Genomic DNA, 17,119 nt, shown 5'->3' with positions numbered 1-17,119 from the left:
TAGATTAGTGGCTGTGTATGGCATACAGGATGATTTTAAAGCTTGACATTTTCTGGAACTGATTCTGCTATAATTACATATTAGCCGTGTTACTTAACTATGTTAAATAAATAATTTCATTTCATCTAACACATTTTTATGCATGTCAGGTAAAATAAGATTACATATCTAAAATGCCTGGAATAGAGAAGCTGCTTTGTCTTCAGTTCTTTGCTATCACTGGGGTGTATTGTCAAAAAGCAGCAGCCACTGTCCAGGTTATCTTAGTAGCTGTTGCAGTTTTTTAATCAAGTAATTATTTTTAAAAGATTTTTTAAAACATTTTATTAGGGGCTCGTACAACTGTTATCACAATCCATTCATACATCCATTGTTTCAAGCACATTTGTACATTTGTTGCCCTCATCATTCTCAAACATTTGCTTTCTACTTGAGCCCTTGGTATCAGCTCCTCTTTTGTTCCCTCTTCCTGCTCCCTCCTCCCTCATGAACCCTTGATAATTTATAATTTTTATTATTTTTTCATATCTTACACTGCCCAACGTCTCCCTTCACCCACTTTTCTGTTTTCCATCCCCCCGGGAGGAGGTTATATGTAGATACTTGTGGTTCCACCTTTCTACTCCACCCTCATCTGTCCTGGATTCCCTGTGTTTCCAGTTCCTATCTGTACCAGTGTACAGTGTACAAATCTGGTCTAGCCGGATTTGTAAGGTAGAATTGGGATCATGATAGTCGGGTAGGGGGAGGGGAGGGAGGAAGCATTTAGAAAGTAGAGGAAAGTTGTGTGTTTCATTGTTGCTACACTGTACCCTGACTGGCTCATCTCCTTCCAACGACCCTTCTGTAAGGGGATGTCCAGTTGCTTACAGATGTGTCTTGGGCCCCCAATCTGTACTTCCTCTCATTCACAATAATTTTATTTTTTTTCTTTGATGGCTGATATCTGATTCTTTCAACACCTGTTGATCACACAGGCTGATGTGCTTCTTTCATGTGGCCTTTGTTGCCTCTGAGTTAGATGGCCGCTGTTTACCTTCAAATTAAGACCCCAAATGCTGTATCTTTTGATAGCGGGCATCATCAGCTTTCTGTACCACTTTTGCACCCTTTTGTCTTCAGCAATCATATCAGGAAGGTAAACACACAATGATATGATTTTTTGTTCTTTGGTGCCTTATAACGTGATCCCTTCCGCACCTTGTGATCACACAGGCTGGTGTGCTTCTTCCATGTGGGCTTTGTTGTTTCTGAGCTAGATGGCTGCTTGTTTACCTTCTAGTCTTTAAGACCCAAGACCAGACATCCCCAAACTACGGCCCGTGGGGTCACATGTGGTCCACTGAGGACATTTATCCGGCCCACTGGGTGTTTTTGACCGCCCCCCCTCTTTTTTACTTCAAAATAAGATATGTGCAGTATGCATAGGAATATGTTCATAGTTTTTTTTAGACTATAGTCTGGCCCTCCAACGGGTCTGAGGGACAGTGAACTGGCCCTCTGTTTTAAAAGTTTGAGGACCCCTGCCTAGATCCTATATCTTTTGATAGCCGGGCACCATCAGCTTTCTTCACCACATTTGCTTATGCACCTACTTTGTCTGCTGTGATTGTGTTGGGAAGGTGAGGATCATGGAATGTCAGTTTAATAGAGCAAGTATTCTTGTATTGAGGGAGTAGATCAAGTAATTTTTAATGTTATGTCTCATCTTTTAAAATAGAAGTGATGCATAAAATATTCACTAAAATATTTCTGAATTTTTATTATTTTTACCTAAAAACTTCATCTACAAGGACTAAGTGATACCATCTTCTTTGAATTCTGGTAACACAAAACATTTCTCTAATTTCATATTAATCCCTTTCTGACTTTGTTATGGAGAAACTCACCTCTCAGTTTGGTGTCTAGCCACATAGTTCATGTTCTCACCCCTTTTGATCAGTGTAATTCACTTCTTTGCAATTCATTCTTTCTTTGTTTTCTTAATCAGCTTATTTTTAAATCAATCTTATGGAGAAATTTATGTATGATAAACTATCTTTGTAATATACCATTTTTATAATCATTTTCAATTTATAGCAAAATGATGAAGTACAAAGGGCTCCCATGTACCCTTTCTGTCTCTTGGATACAGTTTTTCCTTTCATTAATACTTGCATTGTGCATTAGAATTGCTACCACTGGAGAACCAATACAGCAGCATTATTATTAAGTATAGTACCTCATTTACATAAGGCTCCTACTCTGTGCTGTGTAGTTCTATGGATTTTGACAAATGCACAGTGTCATATGACTGCCAGCAAAATCACCTGCAGAATAGTCTCACTGCCCTAACACTCCTTTTGCCTATTTCCTTTCTTCTTCCCCTTGAGTCCCTAGAAACCACTATTTTTTTTTAAACTGGTTCTAGAGACTAGACTTCTCTAGGGTGTCATAGAGTTGGAATCATACAGTTCATATGCATTTTAGGTCCACCCATATATTTCCATAGCTTGCTAGATCATTTCTTTGTATTGCTGAATAATATTCCGTCTCGTGGCTGGACTGGAGTTTTTGTGTAGCACAAAGAGTTAAATCCTAAACTCTTAACTGGAAGAGTTGTTTCTGGAACTTACCCAACAGCCCCTCCAAAGAAGGGTAACAGGCGTGAAAACCCTCAGAAGGGGTTGAGCTCTGAGTTGCCACATGTTGAAATTGACTTTATGTTCCATAGTTCATCCAGTCACCAACTACAAGGCATGTTGTTAGGTTCTTGCGTGCCATTGACTCAGCCCCAACGTAGCAAGCCTATGTACACGAGAGTGAAATGCTGCCCCACTCTGCATCCTTCTCACAACTGCTGCTGTTTGAGGCAGGTGCTGTAGCCCCTGCCCCTTTCCTGTCATTGCATCTGCAGCCCTCAACTTCCCCTGCAGTGTCATGTCCTTCTCTTGGGACTGCTGTGCCTGCACAGCCTGTGCGAAGTATGGGAGACAGCTCACAGTCCTTTCCTCCAAGGATCAGTCACGTTGTACTTCCGCTAAGACCTTTTTTTTTTTTTTTTTCAATTTTTTGGCAGTCCAGAAGCTATTCAGTATTCTTCACCAACACCATAATCATAGATATCATTTCTCAGTTTTCCTTATTTACTGTCCAACATTTCCTTTCACATGATATCATTGAAAATACTGGGTCAGAGGTCCCCCCCAGCACCACCCCCAGCCCATTTGTCCAATAAAGTACATTATAATGCTTCTTGGAAGCTAGGGGTTAAGACCTGATCTCTCATGCTTTGGACGTATAATCAGGGGAAACCAGCCCTGGAGAAGGGCGTCATACTTGGTGAAGTTAGTTGAAAAGAGGAAGATCTTTAGCAAGATGGATTTGCTCAAGTCAACCAGTGTGGTGATGTGAAGGACCGGGCAGTGGGGCCTTCTCTTGTAAATAAGGTGGCTGTGATTTGGAACTCACATGGGGGCACTTACCAACACCCTGCACCCATTAAGGGCGAACTATTCAGTGATGCAGTGAGCCTCAAAAGAAGATCGAAGGAACACATGGCATCACCGGACCGAAGGAATTAGTTGACCTATTTCAAGAGACAGCGTGTGACCAAGAATCGGTGGTATTACTGGGAGAAATGCAAGCTGCAGTGAAGGCACTGTGACAAACAAGGCTCTGGGAATTGAGGAAGTACCAATTGAAATGTGTCAACTAGCGGATACTATGCTGAAGCACTTACGACTCTGTGCCAAGTAATTTGGAACGCAAAGAGATACGTGTCAGTGCCATTCCAAAGAATGGTGAATCCAAGGAACACAGCAAATATTGAACAATATCATTAATATTCCATGCAGGTGAGATTTTGCTGAAGATCATTTTACACTGACAGGGCGCTGCTAGAATTTCTAGCTGGACTCAGAAGAGGATGTGGTTGTAGACTCTGAGGTATCATTGCTAGTGTCAGGTGGGTATTTACAGAAAGCAGAAATCACCAGAACGATGATTATTTGTGTTTTATTAAATATGCAAAGGCATTAAACCATGATTCATTAGAATCGTAATAAATAATGTATGTGATTTAGAAACATGGGCTTTCTTGTACTCTCCGTTTTAGTCAAGCCAAGGTTGTATGTAGACATAAAGGTGGTCATTTGAACGCACAGGGTCCTGCGTGGTTTCAGATCCAGGAAAGGGTGTGTCAGGGTTGTGTCCTTTCTTCGTGCTTATCCAGTCTTCGCGTTGTGCAAAGAAGCTGAGCAGCTGGAGTTTATGAAGACAACTGTGGCCTCAAGATGGTAGGAAGAGCCAGTCACACCTGTGGGATTCAGGTGACACAGGCTCACTTGCTGACAGCAAGTGGGTGATATGTCCCTGAAGGGCTTTGTAACAATCCAGACATGCTGGAGTATGGGCTCTATAAGTAAGTTTTTAATTGCGAGGATGGTGCTGAGTAATTTTTTTAAAAGCCAGTGGCAGGCCAAATCAATCTGGGAAGCTATGGGCTAGACTCCTCTTCAACAAGGATTACACCTCAATGTTAAGAAAACAAAACCCCAAAGTTTCTAAGGACCCTTTTCTGCATGGCTCTCGTATGAAGGTGAGGGAAGAGACTGAGAATTCCCTGTAACTGTGAGCAGGATTCCCTGGAATGCCATCCTGCTGCATTTAAAATGAGCCCTCTGAAAGGCAGGAGGAAGGATGGAGCTGAGCCTATTGTTTGGATGTGAGATCCCTGTGCAGCGAATCTCCTGGATTCAGGACACAACAGTGCTTTGTTCTGTTGTCCTGTGTATCAGGTCTGACCCACGACACCCAGCAACAATTGACATTTGATACTGAGCGTTTTCCTTATGCCCTGTGTCCCTTTCCGGTGAAGTGCCTTCTCAGATATTTTAACCCATTTTGTAATTGGGCCGTTTGAGTTCTTATTGTTGAATTTTAGTAATTCTTGTGTATTTTGGATATAAATCCTTTATCAGGTGTACATCTTATAGATTTTCCCATTTTCTTCTCGAACTTTTATAATTTTACATTTTGCAATTTGGTCAGTGCTCTGTTTTAAAGTAGTTTTTTGAAGGATGTAAGGCTAGTGTTCAGATATTTGGGGCATGCTGTTGTTTTGTTAATCCAGTGCATTTATTATACAGCCCGTCATTTCTTTATTGGATTGTCTTTGCACACTTTTGAAAGATCAATAGACTAGATTTGTGTTGGTCTATTTAAATGCTATTTTACTGATCTATTTGTCTACTGTTTTACATAAACCATACTGCCTTGATTATTTTTCTTTCAAGATAGAAGCATTGCTTAAAGTCAGCTATTAACTGACTGTAAAAGAGGTGACCTTATTCTAGTTCATGTGCAATACGCTCCAGTATCCTTTTAAAAATGGATAAAATGCGTACATTGGTTGGAGTAGCATGTATGCCTATCACATATGGGATATGCTGTTTACACAAATATTCTGTGGTGAATTGTGCCACGGGGGTTCTATTACCATTAAGAGTCAGAAAACTTGAGTTCAAATCTCATATCTAAATTCAAAGCCAGTGTGAAAGCTGTCCATTCAGTGCTATTTGCTTACGTCAGCTGTGTTGTAGGTTAAATTAACTTACCTGAACGTAGTTGAGTGACAATGGAATGATATACTATATATGCTTGTGGTATATACAAATAATAACACAATTTTTAGTGTTAATTGTGTGTCCGATTACACAGGAATTCTGTAAAGTAATGAATATGAACATGTTATAGGCTAGGCAAGGCTATAAATGTAGAGCAGTGTTGAGATTAAAAATAGTCTGTAGATTTTTATTATGATCATGTGGTCCCTGGGTTTTCCAAATGATCGAGAGCTCAGTTGTTTACAGAAAGGTTGGAGGTTTGTGTCTACCTAGAAGCTCCTCGAAAGAGAGACCAGACAATTCACTTCTGGAAAAAATCAGCCAATGGACATTCATTAGAGAACAGCTCTACTGACATACATGGGCTCAGCATGAGTCATAACTGACTTCAAGGCAACTGATAGCATGGTGGGTTAGGAGTTGGGCTGCTAAATGCAAGATCAGTGGTATGAAACCACCAGCTGCTCCTTGGGAGAAAGATGAGGCTTTCTACTACTGTGAAGAGTTACAGGTTAGGAAACCACAGGGGGCAGGTTCGACCCTGTCTTCTGGAATCATTATGAGTCAGAATTGACTCGATGGCAGTGAACCAATATTGATTATGTATTTATGCAATTATATTTTTAACCTGCAGCCTCGAAGAAATATTTTATTGGCAAGAAAAGAAGGCAACCGTTTAAATTTCTCATTAACAGATAGTTTTGCTGTTCTTGTGGTGCTCAGTCCCTTTCTTTCCTTCAGCACGTGGCGTTGGAATTTGACAGTGCCTCGGCAATACCAATTTCAGTCGATCCCAACCTCTAATAGCATACAGCCCAAGAATTCATTCAGGTACAAAATGTTGCAAGTTCTTTTAAAGATTTGTGGTAACTCTGTGTATTAACTTCATGGAGCACCATTGGAGGATAAATTATAGCATTTGCTGTTAGTGTGGGTTCCCCTACTTTCTTTTCCTTTCTCCAGTGAGCTGTTTTATTTTTAAGTCAGATTTATTCATATGTAATTTGCATATCATCATATTTATCCTTTTAAGGTGAAAGTTCTCTGGATTTTGAAAAATGTGAGCAATCATGTATCCACTAACACAATCAAGATATAGCACAAGCTCATCACTCCCCAACGTGCCTTCGTGCCTCTGCGCTTCGTCTCTTTGCCCAACGCTCAGGCCATGGGAACCACGGATCTTTTTTCTTTCCCTGCCCTTTTATTTGTTCCAGGATTCCATTTATATCAAATATGTGAAGTTCTGTGAAGTTTGTAAGTTTGTCAGAACAAGTGGTGTAGTTCTTGTGTCCTCTTACTTCAGTGCAAGAAGAGCCCTGCCCTGGTGGCAGAATGGGTGACATGTTGAGCTGATCACCACAACGTTAGCAGCTCAACCCCCCCATCGGTCCACTGGAGAAAGATGAGACTTTATTCCTGCAAAGACTTGGGAACCCAAATGCAGAGTTCTACTCTTTCTGATGAGTTGGAATTGACTTGATGATCTTGGATTTTTTTTTCAAGTGCAAGAAATTCTTCTTATTATTTTCATTGATTTGAAAGTTGAAGTGGTTGTGATGGCTAATTAATTGCATGTAGTGGTTGGTTCAATTGTTTCAAAGTTAGGATGAATTCACATAACATGAAAGCAGTGGTTCTCAACCTGTGGGTCATACTCCTTTGGGAGTGGGTGTTGAATGACCCTTTCACACGGGTTGCCTGATTCATAACAGTAGCAAAATGACAATTATAAAGCAGCAATGAAAATAGTTTTGTTTTGGGGCTCACTACCACATGCAGAACTGTGTTAAAGGGTTGTGGCATTAAGAAGGTTGAGAACCACTGCATTAAAGGGTTAGTAGGATTCGTCGCTACGTGGGAATTTTGTTACCTGGTACTGCCTGTATGTCCAAATTTACCCATGGAGGCATGCGTGGGTGTATGAGTGCTGTGTCCATGTTTGTTAGTGGTTCGAGGCAGGTGGTAAAGGATGGTGCTAATGAGCCCCAGGGCCCAGGCCTCATTTATCGCCCGAGAGGCTGATGGGATGGGATTTTTAGAGGGCAGCACAGTTGCTGAAAAATCAGAGAAAGGAGGAGGTTTCTTTTCTCAGTTGCCTCTCAGTCAACCCTGTTGACTGCTGACATGGTAATGGAACTAAGGAAATAGCTTTACTGCTGGGGAGAAGTCAGTTGATCTGTATGAAAAGGAGAATAATAATAACATCAGCATCAGTGCTGTTGTATCTGTTACACTGACCAATTTGGAGTGCTACTGTTGCTCCACACATTTTGGTAGATGGCCAGCAATACAGCTGGAGAACACTAAATTGACTACAAAAGGGTCAATTGATGGGCAATAGAAATTCTTCCCACACACATGGGTGAGAAGGAAACTCATTACTTACCTCCTTACGAGTAGAGCTTCAAATCACTTAGTACCTCCATCCTAGGAAGTTTCATATCCTGATAAATTGGGATAATTATATAATCTTCTATTTTAGATTGTAGCATTATCATAGATGCAAATAGGTGGAAAGACAATACTAACAAGTATTTAAGTTTCTGCCACATGCGCACTTATGGATGCTTTAAATATATCTTACAAGCCGGACAGAAACCCTTAAAGGGGGCTTTGTGATTCCTATTTTCTACATACATAAAGTAAGCAGAGCCTTTCGAGGGCCATGCAGCCAGTCAAGCCAGATACCACCTTCAAAGACCACAGTCAATGTGCCTCCCCTCGTTGATTTCCCTGTATGCTGTGTGGTGACGCTTCAGTGTCATTCCTTTGGTCCATTTATCTACTAGCTAAATGCATTGATATTGTTCACAGAGCATCAACTTTATGATTATGTACAAGTGTTCAGCAAATAACAGGAATTGCTTTTTCATTTTCTATATTTAGGAGGTTAGAACAACTCATAATAAATATGATGACCTTAGGTCAGACATTTCCTGTAAAGTAATGACCAGAACTTCTGCAGCCTACTATTAATTATGATCCAAGAGCACTCAGCCATTGCTTTAAAAATAATAAAAAAATAAAGAATACAACAAATGATGCTTTGGTTGTTATGTAACAGTGTGGTGGGTGTTAAAAAGGTAATTTTGTTGGCCTATGACTATTTCCCGTAACTTCACTCACAAGAGCAGGTGAACTCATTTTCCGGTAGGTCGCAAATGTACCAGCTTGGGCTTTATTACCCACTTAAACTTTAATAAAGTCTCAAGAAGGTTATCAGTCTGTTAACTTTCTATGGTTATGTCATTGAAAATCTATGAGGTGACCATTCCGTTTTTTAAGCAAATGAAGAAAGATTGGGTCCAGGAATATTGTGAAGTATTTTTTTCTGCATTATTTTTCTTCTTCCTCCTTCTCTCTCTTTAAAAATTTTAAAATTTATTTTAAAGACCCGCTCCCCACCTTCCTCCTTCTCTTGTCATTCTGGGCAGGCCTTGACTTATGAAAGATTTTCAATCCTGCTACTTTCTTTTCTTTTGTAAGTTACAATAGTTAGGTCGGTCAAATGTTTGCCTTTGTGTGTGTGTGTGTAATATTTCTATGAATAAAAATCATTAAAGAAGTACCCTGGGATATATTAAAACATCCTTAACACAATACAATAATACTTAATAATAATGTTTTGATGTGCATTGCAAAGTACCATCCCTTGTGACTACAATCCATTTCCTCTCATTTTTAGTAGGCAACACAGGGCTGGCCCTTCAGTACAGGCTGCAGCCAAGTCAGACCTGGGTGACCTGGAGACTGCCTACATACCTGAAAGGATTTGTAGGACGTTTTTGTGGGTCTTGAAACAAACTTTTCTTAAATTTTGAGAAGGAAGAAGTGTTTTCCCTCCCTCTATCTCTCCTTTCTTGTTTTATCCCCTTGGAATGTTTCACTCCTGTGATGTAAGCCATTGGTTAATTTTATTAGATTAGAAGCATTCAACTTTGGACTTAGCTGTTCAGCTTGACAATTGTATTATTTCTGGCAGGATATATGTATAATTTCAAACAACTGTATCAGGGAACAAGGCAATGTATCTGTTCTTTCCAATGGCCAAACCATTTGGCTGCTTCTTAGAATTTTCATATTTTATTTGCCTTATAGAACACCTGATGAAGTGACTACTAATATAGATGCGTATTTTGGGAAAAATGTAATGTACATTAGATGTTGAAGTGAACATTTTAAGAATGGTATTAGGCAAATAAACTATAATAGTGGTAAGGTTATTAATTCTATCATCAAAGGGGAATTTTTTATTTTTTGTCAACAGCAAACTTTGTTCCATTTTATCACTGGGGGAAAAAATGTGCTTCCAGCGCTAGTTCAAACCTTTATTTTTAGGTAAAGCGTGGAAGATTTTAGAAAAAACATATTTCAGAAAGTATATAGCATGTAGCTGAGAACTGCTAGTGTGGGGGTCGGGTGACAGTTCCCATGGGAATTCTCCACGTCTTGTGACCATTGTTGTTCTGGACTATCTTTTCAGGGGTGTTTGCCCAGCAAACAGCTTTAGAAGCTAGGAACAGTTCTGCCTTTGAGGCACAGGGGAGATTTTTTCCTTGATCCAAATAGATTCTGTGCAGAGAGGTTAGCAGGTTTGTGTGCAGCTCTCTATAAAATTGGGGACTTCCTAAATTTGGGATTCTTCCGGTGTGACACAGACACTGTGAGTACAGCACCCCCCGTGAGTGAGAGAGTCTGTGACTGGGACGTCAGCGTTTATGGAATTGTGACAGGCGAACAGGGGAGTTTGACAGCCAGATAGAGTTCTCAGTCCCTTCACAGTGCTTGATTTTTTTTTTTTATCACATGTAGCTAAACATTAGAACACCAGGCCTTCCTTTTAAAAAAGAGAAAAAAAAGGAATACAACTGCCTTATAAATTGCACTTATTTCTCAAACTAAATGCACTGGGAATGAAGCATTCATATATACTATTTGCCGTATAAAACTTCAACTTATGGCAGCATTTATTGCAGAGACAAGAGTATGAATATGAAATTAATTTTACTTGCATAAACTCACACTGCTTCAAATGCTAAGCAGTACTGATAGTTCGAGGCTTGATGTGTCCATGGTGTGTAGTTCTGTGCAGTTTAAGTGTTTGGCCCTCAAAGGAGCAGCAGGTGGCACTTATATCTGAGTTCTAGCAAATGAATAAAACACATGCAAGAGATTTAATATATCAAGATGCCTGGTAACTGTGATCTTAATTTTTTTCCCCTTTGGTGTTGTGTTCTTTCTTCAGATGTGGCGCAACTGATACGGGAATTGAGAATTGGGATTAGAAATGGGGCTACTTTTTGAAAAGCTACTAAAGACGTTGCATTGAATGCCCATGCTTAGCTTGGTGGCAAGTTTGCAGTCAATGAACCACAAATACCTGTTAATATAAGTGATGTATTCATCGCAAGTTTACCAAATTAATTTGGTGCGCCCTAGATAAAAGTGAAATGCTCAGGCAGGTGTTATGGATTGAATGACGTCTCTCCAAAACATATGCTGTAATTCCTAACCTCCATGCCTGTAGGTGTAATTCCACTTGGGGGCGGGCTGTCTCTGTTACGATGTTTATGACGAGGGCTTTATGTAGGTGGTATTTCAGTCAGTCTCTTTTGATATACAGACGCAATTAAAGAAGCAAGCTAGTAGAGATGGGACTAGACTGAAGCTGAGCCACGTGGAGATCTGCAAGAAACCAGGAGGCTAGCTGAAGGGACAGGGCCGTCCACAGAACCAACACAAAGAAAATCCCTCCTCCAGCGCTGACTCCTCACCTCTTAACCTGTGAATTTTCACACAATTTCTGTTTGCCGTGGCCACCCACTTGTGATATTTCTATTGTAGTAGTGCTAGACATAGAAGACAGCAGGCATATTGATAGATTTATATTGAGATAGAGCCTTAAATTTTATATAGGGTATTTTGCTTTTAGCTTTAGTAAAGAATAACTTTAGTTATATTTAAAGGAAAACTGCATTTTACTTTTATATATTTTTTAAGTGACAAGTTATTCTCAGCAACTAACTCCCAGATCTTTCATTTGTATATTCTACACGAGCAAGATAAACTTCTACCTTCAACTTTGGTGCTGTTAGGAAGTATTTCAATATGATAGCTACTGGCTGCTTCCTACTAATTTTCTCGGGAAAAAATAAGCAAATTTATAGGTGTTCCACAAGTTCCTCAAGGTGGTAATGTTTTATGGAATGAGTAGTTTAGATTTTGTAAAGTCCACATATACTTTAGATTTTTATGGAGTGTGTGTGTGTGTGGTGTGTGTGTGGTGTGTGCTGTGTGTGTGCGTGTGCTGTGTTTAGGTAGCCATCTGCACCATAATTTATGATGTCTTGTGCATTTTAATCAGCGTCTAGTTATGCACAGTCCTAGCCTTCCTGCTACCTAAATACTTAAAACAGCAAAGAGCTGTGGGATATAGGGCATGTAGCTGGAAAACTACTTCCTGCTTTGCCTCCCTGTACCTGAGCAGATGATCTGCGAACCAAGGCCTCTCGGAGGCACAGCTGCTGAACTGCTGGAGTGCGGTTGGCAGCAGGAAGCAGGGACTGGGTCTGTGGCTGCCAAGGGGCCTGGCCTTCCTGCTGGTCAGCCTTGGGTGCTCTAGTTAGGGAGGGCAGCATGGCACCATTTTACCCATGGCTGTCTCTGAGTAGGCTTTCGGCGCTGGCGGAAAACGGGAGCTGGTGCTGCCATGTTGTTGCCATGCAGCCTCCTTGCCCGCAGGGTTTTAATTGCATTGTGTGGCTTTGGCACCATGGTCATTTTAACGGATAAGCATTCATTTTTCCCCCTTTGATGTGTAGTTTAGTCAGAAAAAACTGCAACTGAAATCCATTTCAAACAGAAATGCGTTGTGCCAGCTGCAGATTGAAGCCTGGCCTTGATTTGCAAATTTTCGCAGATTCGGAGGATGTTCTGCCAGCGAGCCAGCGCAAAAGCTGGGATAGGGCCAAAACCAAGCTCCACTGAACACTTTCCATCCCAGCTTCTCAATGTACAGATCCAAGGAACTTTTTCCTTGAGAAGACACTGGTATATATGTTTTTTGAATAGCCTTATACACACATAAATCCAGAACCCTGGCATGGAGATAAGGCTTCTGGGCTTTAATTCTGAGTCATGGGTTTGTTATATGACTTTGCTGGATTAATGGGGCCTGGAAAGACCACAAGGCACTTGGGGATACCAATTTTCAAAATAAACTATTTTTTGAAGTATTATTAAGTCAAAAAGTATTGCTAAAATTAATAGTGGCCTTTCTTAAAAAAATCTAAAGGTGCAGGTATTACTTTTCAACAGATTCTCCATCTAGGTCTACATACTTTCTTTTCCTTTTTTAATCATTTTATTAGGGGCTCATACAGCTCTTATCATAATCCACACATACATCAATTGTGTAAAGAACATTTGTACATTCATTGTCCTCATCATTCTCAAAACATTTGCTCTCCACCTAAGCCCCTGGTATCGGTTCCTCCTTTTCTCCCTCCCTCCTTACTCCCCTGTCCCTCATGAACCCTTGAAAATTTATAAATTATTATTTTGTCATGTCTTGCCTTGTCCAACGTCTCCCTTCACCCACTTTTCTGTTGTCTGTTCCCCAGGGAGGAGGTAATGTACACATCCTTGTAATCGGTTCTCCCTTTCCAACTCACCCTCCCAATGCCCTCCCTGTATCGCCACTCACACCACTGGTCCTGAAGGGATCATCCGCCCTGGATTCCCTGTGTTTCCACTTCCTATCTGTACCAGTGTACATCCTCTGGTCTAGCCAGATTTGTAAGGTAGAATTGGGATCATGATAGTGGGGGGTGGGTTGTGGGGGAAGCATTTAGGAACTAGAGGAAAGTTGTATGTTTCATTGTTGCTACATTGCACCCTGACTGGCTCGTCTCCTCCCTGAAACCCTTTGGTAAGGGGATGTCCAGTGGCCTAAACATGGACTTTGGGGCTCCAACCCGCACAACCCCCCCGTATTTATTATGATATAATTTTTTGTTCTGATGATGCCTGATACCTGATCTCTTTGACACCTAGTGATCACACAGGCTGGTGTGCTTCTTCCATGCGGGCTTTGGTTTTCCTCTCTGTAACCCATTCCTGAAAAATTCTGCACTCTTGCTTTACACCATGCCCAAATGGCAGATTTGCCATCCTCCAGGGACTCAGATGAATTTCCCTGTTGAACAAAAGGAAGCCTGAAGAGGCAAGCTCAGGCCGTTGGGTGAATGAGGTAAAGATTTCTCAGTAAATTCTCAAGGAATACCTTTGCCACCCTCGAAGAATGAGCGGGACGTTTTGCCTCCCAGGATTCTGCCCCTGCTCGAGACTAGCAAGGGTTGCTCTAGGGGAAATTCTTTGAGAAACCTTATGGCAGACGATGGCCCCTCTTTCCTCTGAAGAACAGCTGGCTGTTCGAATCCCTGACCTTTTGGTTAGCAACAATGAATGCCTCAATCAGTGTGCCAGCAAGTCTCCTTTTATTACGAACATACCACAGCTCATTAACGAAGCAAGAGTGCGTGGCATCAAGTAGCTTCGCGCTAGTTGTGTAGTGTGCATTTCTAAGTCAGTGATCGTTCAAGTTTCTCACATGCAAGCTACATGCTTTTCTTGGATCGTTCATACAGGATCAAGACTCACTTCTGACAGGGTAGGATGTATTCATTTATTTTTAATGAAAATATTTGTGTATAGCAGACATTAAAAGAAGTGTGTGCAGTTATGACATGTCCTATCCTATTAAATTCATTAAACACACCTTGAGTGTTGACACTACTATGTACTCTGGTCTTCAGAACAATCCTAGAAGGTATTGTCATTCCTTAGTGTGAGGAAATTGAGCCTCAGAAAGCTGAAGCTAGTTGCCTACAATGCAACTTCTAAGTGGTAAAGCAAAATTTAGGCTGCTTTCTTATCTTCAAGTTCCATGTGTGTTCAACTCTACTTTCTTAAAACATGCTAAGGCATAACCTCAGCCTTCCTGTAGCTTGTATTCTGTGGCACTAGAGATACAAACAGAGAAAGTGACTGCTTAAATGTGAACTTTTGTACAATGGCTGTACATTGTAATGGAAGCATGGGAGCAATCAGTGCATGTAAGTCTTCAGGGTAGTGAGACAGTTGTAGGTCGAATGTGCAAGAACCATGCAAAGTAGAACAGGTGCTTTTGCGGAGGCATGGCACGATGTGGGGAGCACAGCTACAGCTCAAGATGGGCATGGGGTAGGATAGCAGGAGAAAGCACATGGTAGAACTGAGCCTTCAGTGCTGGCCTCTGAAGGAAATTCTTCTGGGGAGAGGGAGGGCTGCCCACCTAGTTGGGATTGGGGCTGGTCCTTCAGACCTCTCTATTGGATCTACAGCTCAGGGAGAGGGAGTAAACGGAGGGAGTAAACGGAGGGAGTAAACGGAGGGGGAGGAAAAGAATGGGGAGCACATCCTGACCCACCAAGCCCCGAGGACAATATTCCTGCTCAGAGCAGCCAATGCACAGAGAGGAACATATGGCCGGGCCCACTATGACACACGACATCCCTCACTGACACATAGCTCTACGGGGGGCAACACTGGAGACACAGTGTGGGAATTGTGCCTAACCTGACCCCACCACACCGAGGCAAAACACTAAGGGTGTGCAACAGAACAGCAAGGTGAGCAGAGCAAGGAAGTCCAGAGGGGGTACCAAAACACAGACCTTGAACTATTTATAGGCTTTTGTCTTTTTGGTCATTGGGTTTTTTGTTGTTCTTATTTTTTGTGCATATTATCTCTATAGGTCTATCTAGATAAGATAGGTGGGATGAACAATCCGGAGGAGAAAACAACAGGATCCAGGGTTCCGGTGGGGTGGGGGTGGGACATGGGAAAGGAGGAGGTGGGGGAAAGGAAGTGGGTGTTAACAAACCAAGGACAAGGGAACAACAAGTGATCAAAAATCAATGGCAAGGAAAGTGTAGGCGGCCTGGTAGGGCTTGATCAAAGGCAATGTAACCCAGAGGAATTACTGAAACCCAAATGAAGGCTGAGCATGATAGTGGGACAAGTGGAAAGTAAAGGAAATAGAGGAAAGAGCTAGAAGGCAAAGGGCATTTATAAAGGTCTCAATAAAAGCATGTACATATATAAATATATTTCTATATGACAATGGGGAAATAAAGTAAATTCTTCTGGGGGGAATGGCAGTTGTCCACGTAGCTGGTATGGGGGACCGAGCCCTCGGGCCCCTCTAATGGCTCCCGTCCTCTAGTTCTTAATGCTTCCTCCCCCCGTCCCTATCATGATCCAAATTCTACCTTATAAATCTGGCTAGACCAGAGGATGTACACTGGTAACTGGAAACACAGGGAATTCAGAATAGATAAACCCCTCAGGTCTAATAATGAGAGTAGTGATATCAGGAGGGGAAGGGTAAGGTGGGGTAGAAAGGGTGGACGAATCATTAGGATCTACATATAACCTCCTTCCTGGGGGATGGGCAACAGAAAAGTGGGTAAAGGGAGATGTTGGAGAGTGTAAGACATGAAAAAAAATTATCAAAGTTTCATGAGGGAGGGGGATGGGGAAGGAGAAAAAGAAAATGAGCTGATATCAAGGACTCAAGTAGAAAGCAAATGTTTTGAGAATGATGATGGCAACAAATGTGCAAATGTGCTTGACACGATGGTTGTATGTATGGATTGTGATAAGAATTGTTAGAGCCCCAAATAAAATGATTTTAAAGGGGGAATAAAAATAAAGGACGTGAGGCATGGACAAGAACGAGGAGGACGGGGTTTTCCTGCTAATGAGTGTGAGCTTTTCCATATAGGTAATTTGTAGTGATTATAGGACTTTTATCAGGGGGGAAACAGGAGAATCAGTACTGCACAGTGACACCAATATCCTTTAACCAAAGCCCATAAATAATGCGTCTGCAATGGAATAACCTGGACTTATTCTTACTGTAGAGTATGTTAGAAAAAGTTAAGATATGATTTGGTGATTCAGGGTAGGTCAAAGGATGTTATCAGGAACCAGAGGTAATTCTGTAATTTGGTAATTTTATAAATTGGATTTAGTAGGAGTGCTGAAAGAAATCTGACACTGTGATTGGTCTCAGAAAAAGCAGAAATTATTCATATTAGCTGGGAGAGGGTGTGGTTGGCATTTTTTAACGGAGTACACGATACATCTGTTTTTTTATATGCTTAGGCAGGATTATGAAGTAGACTTGGCTTTGCTCTCCCTTCATCAAAGTCATAGTGACCTTGGGTGATGTTGGTGTTCCCTGGGACTGTTTGTGCCCACAGGACAACACTGCAGCTGTGCTGTGAGGGCCAGTCCGGGGTGTCTCTTCAGCCAGATTTTAGTGGTGCAAGCTATGTATTCAGACTCCACTGTCTTAGCTGAGTGAGCTTTGGCAAGCTATTTAGACTCATTATGCCTCCGTTTCCTTTTCTGAAAATAGGATTAGTTCATGGAGTTATGATGGAATATATGGGATGATAATA

General features: G+C 41.4%; 1 protein-coding gene across 2 annotated transcripts in view; it reads left to right on the top strand.

Annotated features, from left to right (window-relative positions):
- LOC142436606 (thyrotropin-releasing hormone-degrading ectoenzyme-like) overlaps positions 1-17,119 on the top strand; it is a 119,586-nt gene that overhangs the window by 36,949 nt on the left and 65,518 nt on the right. The gene's annotated exons all lie outside the window — the stretch shown is intronic.

This window comes from Tenrec ecaudatus, unplaced genomic scaffold (genome assembly GCF_050624435.1).
Source record: "Tenrec ecaudatus isolate mTenEca1 unplaced genomic scaffold, mTenEca1.hap1 Scaffold_457, whole genome shotgun sequence".
NCBI classification, from domain to species: Eukaryota; Metazoa; Chordata; class Mammalia; order Afrosoricida; family Tenrecidae; genus Tenrec; species Tenrec ecaudatus.
The sequence above is the reverse complement of the archived record's forward strand: the minus strand, read 5'-3'. Positions and strand labels throughout refer to the sequence as shown.